Source organism: Bos mutus, chromosome 1, assembly GCF_027580195.1.
Source record: "Bos mutus isolate GX-2022 chromosome 1, NWIPB_WYAK_1.1, whole genome shotgun sequence".
Taxonomy (NCBI): Eukaryota; Metazoa; Chordata; class Mammalia; order Artiodactyla; family Bovidae; genus Bos; species Bos mutus.
Genome location: NC_091617.1, coordinates 43,795,641 through 43,804,202, shown reverse-complemented (window position 1 = coordinate 43,804,202; position 8,562 = coordinate 43,795,641).

Genomic DNA, 8,562 nt, shown 5'->3' with positions numbered 1-8,562 from the left:
TTGGATCTCCTTGCAGTCCAAGAGACTCTCAAGAGTCTTCTCCAACACCACAGTTCAAAAGCATCAATTCTTCAGTACTCAGCTTTCTTTATAGTCCAACTCTCACATCCATACATGACTTACTGAAAAAACTAAAACTGTGTCTAGATGGACTTTTGTTGGCAAAGTAATGTCTCTGCTTTTGAATATGCTATCTAGGTTGGTCATAACTTTCCTTCCAAGGAGCAAGCATCTTTTAATTACATGGCTGCAGTCACCATCTGCAGTGATTTTGGAGCCCCCCAAAGTAAACTCTGTCACTGTTTCCATTGTTTCCCCATCTACTTACCATGAAGTGATGGGACCAGATGCCGTGATCTGTTTTCTTAACATTGTTTTAAGCCAACTTTTCACTCTCCTCTTTCACTTTCATCAAGAGGCTCTTTAGTTCTTCTTCACTTTCTGCCATAAGAGTGGTATCAGCTGCATATCTGAGGTTATTGGTATTTCTCCCAGCAAACTTGATTCTAGCTTTGCTTCATCCAGCCTGGCATTTCTCATGATGTACTCTGCATATAAGTTAAATAAGCAGGGTGACAATATACAGCCTTGACGTACTCCTTTCCCAATTTGGAACCAGTCCATTGCTGGCAAATGGACTGGAACTGGACCAGTCCATGTCCAGTTCTAACTGTTGCTTCTTGACCTGCATACACATTTCTCAGGAGGCAGGTAAGGTGGTCTGGTGTTCCCATCTCTTTCAGAATTTTCCACAGTTCTTTGTGAACCACAGAGTCAAAGGCTTTGGTGTAGTCAATAAAGCAGAAATAAATGTTTTTCTGGAACTCTCATGCTTTTTTGATGATCCAACGGATGTTGGCAACTTGATCTCTGGTTCTTCTGCCTTTTCTAAATCCAGCTTGAACATCTGGAAGTTCACATTTCACCTATGTTGAAGCCCAGCACAGAGAATTTTGAGCATTACTTTTCTAGTGTAAGATGTGTGCAACTGTGTGGTAGTTTGAACATTCTTTGGCATTGCCTTTCTTTGGGATTGGAATGAAAACTGACCTTTTCCACTCCTGTGGCCACTGCTGAGTTTTCCAAATTTGCTGGCATATTGAGTGCAGCACTTTCATAGCATCATCTTTTAGGATCTGAAATAGCTCAACTGGAATTCCATCACTTCCACTAGCTTTGTTCATAGTGATGCTTTCTAAGGCCCACTTGACCTCGCATTCCAGGATGTCTGGCTCTAGGTGAGTGATCACACCATTGTGATTATCTGGGTCATAAAGATCTTTTTTGTGTAGTTCTTCTGTGTATTCTTGCCACCTCTTCTTAATATCTTCTGCTTCTGTTAGGTCCATAACATTTCTGTCCTTTACTGAGCCCATCTTTGCATAAAATGTTCCCCTGGTTTCTCCAATTTTCTTTTTTTTCTCTCTCCTTTTTTTTTTTTTTTCCTCCAATTTTCTTAACGAGATCTCTAGTCTTCCCATTCTTTTGTTTTCCTCTATTTCTTTACACTGATCACTGAGGAAGGCTTTCTTATGTCTCCTTGCTATTCTTTGGAACCCAGCATTCAAATGGGTATATCTTTCCTTTTCTCCTTTGCCTTTAGCGTCTCTTCTTTTCTCAGCTATTTCTAAGGCCTCCTCAGACAACCATTTTGCCTTTTTGCATTTCTTTTTCTTGGGGATGGTCTTGATCACTCCCTCCTGTACAATGTCATGAGCCTCCGTTCATAATTCTTCAGGCACTCTGTCTATCAGATCTAATCTTTTGAATCTATTTCTCACTTCCATTGTATAATCATAAGGGATTTGATTTCGGTCATACCTGAATGGTCTAGTGGTGTTCCCTACTTTCTTCAATTCAAGTCTGAATTTGGCAATAAGGAGTTCATGATCTGAGCCATAATCAGTCAGCTCCCTGTCTTGTTTTTGCTGACTGTGTATAGTTTCTCTATCTTCAGCCACAAAGAATATAATCAGTCTGAATTCAGTATTGACCATCTGATGATGTCCATGTGTAGAGTCTTCTCTTGTGTTGTTGAAAGAGAGTGTTTGCTATGATCACTGCATTCTCTTGGCAAAACTCTATTAACCTTTGCCCTGATTCATTCTGTACTCCAAGACCAAGTTTGCCTGTTACTCCAGGTATTTCTTGACTTCCTACTTTTTTCCAGTCCCCTGTAATGAAAAGGACATCTCTTTTGGGTGTTAGTTCTAAAAGGTCTTGTAGGTCTACATAGAATCATTCAACTTCTTCAGCATTACTGGTTGGGGAGTAGATTTGGATTACTATGATATTGAATGGTTTGCCTTGGAAACGAACAGAGATCATTCTGTCTTTTTTGACATCACATCCAGGTACTGCATTTCAGACTCTTTTGTTGACTATGATGGCTACTCCATTTCTTGTAAGGGATTCTTGCTCACAGTAGTAGATATAATGGTCATCTGAGTTAAATTCACCCATTCTGGTCCATTTTAGTTTGCTGATTCCTAGAATGTTGATGTTCACTCTTGCCATCTCCTGTTTGACCACTACCAATTTGCCTTGATTCACGGACCTAACATTCCAGGTTCCTATGCAGGCTTTACTTCCATCACCAGTCATATTCACAACTGGGTATTGTTTTTGCTTTGGCTCCATCTCTTCATACTTTCTGGAGTTATTTCTCCATTGATCTCCAGCAGCATATTTGGCACCTACTGACCTGGGGAGTTCATCTTTCAGTGTCCTATCTTTTTGTCTTTTCATTCTGTTCATGCCGGGAGAAATAATAATATCCTCACATATGCTGATGACACCACTCTTATGGCAGAAAGCAAAAAAGAACCAAAGAGCCTCTTGATGAAAGTGAAAGAGGAGAGTGAAAAACTTTGCCTAAAACTCAAGATTCAAAAACTAAGATCATGGCATTCAATCCCATCATTTCATAGCAAACAGATGGAGAAACAATGGAAACAGTGAAGGTCTTTATTTTCTTGGGCTCCAAAATCACTGTGGACAATGACTGCAGCCATGAAATTAAAAGATGCTTGCTCCTTGGAGAAAAGCTATGACAAACACAGACAGCATATTAAAATGCAGAAACATTACTTTGCTGACAAAGGTCCATCTAGTCAAAGCTATGGTTTTTCCAGTAGTCATGTATGGATGTGAGAGTTGGACCATAAAGAAAGGTGAGCACCAAAGAATTGATGCTTTTGAACTGTGATGTTGGAGAAGACTCTGGAGAGTCCCTTGGACTGCAAGGAAATCCAACCAGTCCATCCTAAAGGAAATCAGTCCTGAATATTCATTGGAAGGACTGATGCTGAAGCTCCAATACTTTGGCCACCTGATGCAAAGAACTGACTCATTGGGAAAGACCCTGATTCTGGGAAAGATTTAAGACAGGAGAAGAAGGGGATGACAGAGGATGAGATGGCTGGATGGCTTCACTGACTCAATGGACATGAGTTTAAGCAAGCTCCAGGAGTTGGTGAAGGACAGGGAAGCCTGGCGTGTTTCAGTCCATGGAGTGGCAAAGGGTCTGACATGATGAGTGACTAAACTGAATTGATTGAAAACCAGGCTTGAACTGTATTGCTACATGATCAAGCAATAAAAAACAAAAATATCCTCCTTTTTTGGTCAGTGCTATAGAAAATCAGAGTCTTCCCTAGTGGCTCAGACAGTAAAAAGTCTGCCTACAAATTGGGATACCTAGGTTTGATCCCTGGGTGGGGAAGATCCCCTGGAGAAGGCAACGGCAATCTACTCCAGTATTCTTGCCTGGAAAATCCCATGGATGGAGGAGCTTGGTGGGCCCCAGTCCATGGGGTGGCAAAGGATCAGACACAACTGAGTGACTAACACACTCATAGAAAATCAGTCTTTAGTTATATGAGTTTTGAATTACATGAGCACCCTTTTGTTCAAAGATATTGTATCATCTACAGAATAACAAAGAGAGTGTTCAGAATAACCCCTGTGGATCTTACAGTGGGCCAGTGCAGGAAAACTCACGAAAGGGGATTCCAGGATTCCCTTCAGCTCAGCAGGGGTGGGTGAGGGACCTCTCAATTCAGGGAAAATCCCTTTGAGTTACTTCCACATCCTTCTGACAGAACTGTGAAGTTTCAAAGATGAACTATGAAGCTCACTCAAACACTAAAAGGCTCTTAAATCTCCAGCTGAGACCCCAGATAGACATTGTAGCAACCCCAGAATCATCCATACCATCCTAGAGACTCTGCCTCAGCGTATCACAAAGTGCCAAATGCAGCTTCTTGTCCAGACTGACTCTAATGAGGGGTGTGACCTGGATGAGGTCCCTTAAGCTCTCTGAGCCTTGGTCCTTAATAAAGAAGGACATGGCTCCCTGACACCTGGAGTTCCTTCCTGCTCTAACAGATTCACTGATTCATTATCCTAACCACCATCTTTATCACAGTGTTACTGAGTCCTCTTGTATGTCATGGCTTAGACAATCACATGAGATTGAAATATACTTCTATGTGGGATTGAGAAGTACACCTAGACTCTAAATATTTTTAACTTTTCTGAAAAAGAATCTGATATATTCTAAAAGAAGCTTAAATTTTACATTCTTTGGTACAGGGAATCCACTTCCAGGAATTTACCCTAAACATCTAACCAGAAATCAGGAACCAAATTACAAGCAATATACATGTCTGAAATTAATAAATAGGGGATATATTTACTTTAAAGAAAAAAAAAAGGTTGTTTTTAAAACTGAGAAGAGGGGACTTTAGATTCAGATTGACTAGAGATGAATCTTAACTTTACTGTTTAACAGTTCCATGACTTTGGGAAAGTTATTTAACCTCTCAGGGTTTTAGCTTTCCCTCTGTAAAATAAAACAAAGTTTCAACCTTATAAAATTAAAATGAGTTGTTCCAAAGCAAATAACCCACAGTATTATTAAATGAGCTCCAGCTATACTCAACATCACAAACTATGAAAGTAAAACCAAATGACAAATTCTACTTGTATACCAATTGCAGAAAAGCAAGAAGCACCTATACAATTCACTTAGCACTCATTCATGTACTGCCTGTAACATTGCTCCTGCTGTTGACTTAGAGAGTTACTAGCGACTGCAATTTGGAGAAGGCAATGGCACCCCACTCCAGTACTCTTGCCTGGAAAATCCCATGGACGGAGGAGCCTGGTAGGCTGCAGTCCATGGAACGCAAAGAGTCAGACACGACCGAGCGACTTCACTTTCACTTTTCCCTTTCATGCATTGGAGAAGGAAATGGCAACCCACTCCAGTGTTCTTGCCTGGAGAATCCCAGGGACAGGGGAGCCTCGTGGGCTGCCGTCTATGGGGTTGCACACGACTCAAGCGACTTAGCAGCAGCAGCAGCGGCGACTGCAATTAGAGAATAAGCTCCTTGAAAGCAGGAACCATAAATCTACTCTTCCATTCCCCCCTGGACCTGTACAGTGCACTATATACTGGGAAGTTGTAAGTTAAGAGTAAAGAAGTCCTTCCTGTAACACAGGATCACATATTTACTCAACACCACCATTAAACTTGGGGCTTCCCTTGTAGCTCAGTCGGTAAAGGATGTGCCTGCAGTGCAGGAGACCTGTGTTCGATTCCTGGGTTGGGAAGATGCCCTGGAGAAGGAAATCACAACCCACTCCAGTATCCTTGCCTGGAAAAGCTCATGGACAGAGGAGCCTGGTGGGCTGCAGTCCATGGGGTCGCAAAGAGTTGGACACGACTGAGTGACTAACACTAACTAACACCATTAAACTAATTATCTAATTTACCACCCAATACCAGAAAATAATTTTCCTCCAGTTACCACCATTCACCGGCTTGCTCAAACCCAAAATACGCAGGTCATCCTAGAGTCCATCTATGTCCCTGAAAACTAGTTGATTATCGAGATTTACTGCTTCTGCTTTTCTATGTGAACCCTCTCCTGCCCCAAACTAGGCTGACTTCCCTTAGCCTCTTGAATTTTTCTGCTTGGTGAATCTGCCCTGCTGGCCCAGACAGGAGATGCTAATACCTTCTCCAAGTATTGAGTTCTTACTTTACTGAATTCTTTCTGTAATTAGTCACTGGAAGTTGGCCTTCTTCATTAGTCTCTATATTTGTTACTATATTGTGAGTGCCTGTGAGGCAGGCAATTGAGGCCTCTCAGAGGTTAAATGCCTATACCATCCTTATTTATTTTTTTAGGCTTCTGGTACATGGGGGAAAGGGAAAGAAAATTCCAAAACAGGTTACCAAAACTGGCTGCTTTTAAGTGTTTACATTTCCCTAGTAAATACTTTGAATCCACACATAAAATGTATTGCCTATTTTGGTAATAACATGAAAACTTCTGAATTGTACAGCTCTAGGCCAAATCCACCTCTATGACCAGCTAACAGATTACCACACCCCCAAAGGCTTGAACACACCAGTGTATCTCAGAACAGCCCCTGGGATGTGATAGGGTGGCAATGAGGAATAGTTGAAAGATTTTGAGATGATTGGAATGGGGTGAGAAATTACTTCTTTTCCTATGTCAGCTTTAGATCTTCTGTATCTGTAGCCTTTTAATCTCAAACACTCTGATGGTTCCAATCTTTCTGTTTAAAAAACCCAAACAAAATGAAGTCAAAGCAGGCTTGCTATATTTGCCTGACTAAGGGACCCAGCAGACCCAGTTTCTCCCAGCAACAAAAATGGCACTCAATTGATTTCACTTCCATTGCAGAGAGAGAAAACTCACTCAGAACCTCAAACATCACTCAAGTCAACTTCTAGAACACCACCACCTGTATATCAGTCTGTTGTTCCCTGCTTTTGCAACTGCTGGTAAAAACCTAGGAATCCAAGTTTAATTAGATCTCAATCTAAAAAGCAGATATGTTGCCCTTGGAAGGAGAACATGGGGCCCTCCTCCACAAAGCAGAGCATACTTGCCAGGCAGACAGCAGAAACCCCAGGGAAATCACCAGGCTAGCAAACCAAAAGGTCCTTCCTCAGCATCCTTCCTGCTTGATTGCACCACTTGCAATCTCGTGCAGAAGAGGTTCCGGCAGCCCTAAAGTGGTGGGCTTCAAGATTCAATCACTAGCTTCCAGCTGCCAGCCATCCTAAAAATTTATACCCTTCTCCATCCAGAAAAAAACCTCTGCTCCTAATGACACCAAACATCACCCCCTGAGCTAAGACAAGAAACAATACCTGCAACCCACATTGGCTGCTTTTTTCTGAACATCCCCTGACATACACAAATACTCACCACTCAAAAGGGAAATGTTTTTAAACTCTCTCACTTAAGGATAATGGGCAAATCTCAAGATTTAAATCAGGTGTTAGGGATTCATTCCCATTAACCAAAGCCACTTAAACCAATGGCCAGGGCTGTGTATGGAAAGAGAGAACTCAAAATGGCCTAGAAATAGAGATTCTACAATTTACTTGTTGGATTTTCAACTTCAATATAAAATGAATACTATGGAGAAAAACTTAAACTAAAAATTCAGCTTGAACCATCACCAAAATGAAGTATTCTTAAATCTTAGCGATTCATATTTCAAGATATTTACATATTCAAATACACTAAACCAATTTGAGCTATTTCCTGAGCTTACTTTACCACTTGTCTTAATTCTCAAAGCAATGTATATACAAGTATATGTAGGTTTAATTATATTTTATTTTCCACCATTCCATACCAGTTCTTTCTCTCCCAAATTTCAACTGTTTTTAAAGACTCTTCTTTTTTATTAGCAGTATTATGAATAAATTTATTATTAATAAGTTAGCCTTACATTCACACTTTCCTCAGCGTCAAGTCCTATGCAATTCTCTTCTTCTAGAAGAGAATTTACAATAGTCCCAGTCTCAAGAAGGAAAAGCAGATACTGACTGACTTAAATCTAAAACTGCCCCCTTTTCCTTCTTGGAGACTACACCAATGTCCTCATATCTTTCCAGCTTGAACTTGAGCAGATACATCTTCAGAATATGTCACAATGCCTGCATAAATGTGAATCTAAGGACCAACCCCTTTTGAAAACCCTACCTTCTGGTCCAAATGTTGTGCCATAGAGTATTTCTCAATGAGACTCACCTGACACTCCATCCACATGACCACAGTCATGTCCCACCTGCTGTGAAAACCAGAGCCAGGGTGCATGTCTGATCTTTACCCTCTCTCTTCCAGGCCATCAGGATGGATAGATGACAAAGGGAATGGCAATAGCAGCAGTAACATAATAAAGCCTGACTGATAAGACTGATAACGACAATCATCTTCTAACATACAGTGAAATGTTCCCTTGGTATCTCTAATTTTCTTGAAGAGATCTCTAGTCTTTCCCATTCTGTTGTTTTCCTCTATTTCTTTGCATTGATTGCTGAGGAAGGCTTTCTTATCTCTCCTTGCTATTCTTTGGAACTTTGCATTCAGATGCTTATATCTTTCCTTTTCTCCTTTGCTTTTCACTTCTCTTCTTTTCACAGCTGTTTGTAAGGCCTCCTCGAATAGCCATTTTGCTTTTTTCCATTTCTTTTTCTTGGGGATGGTCTTGATCTCTGTCTCCTGT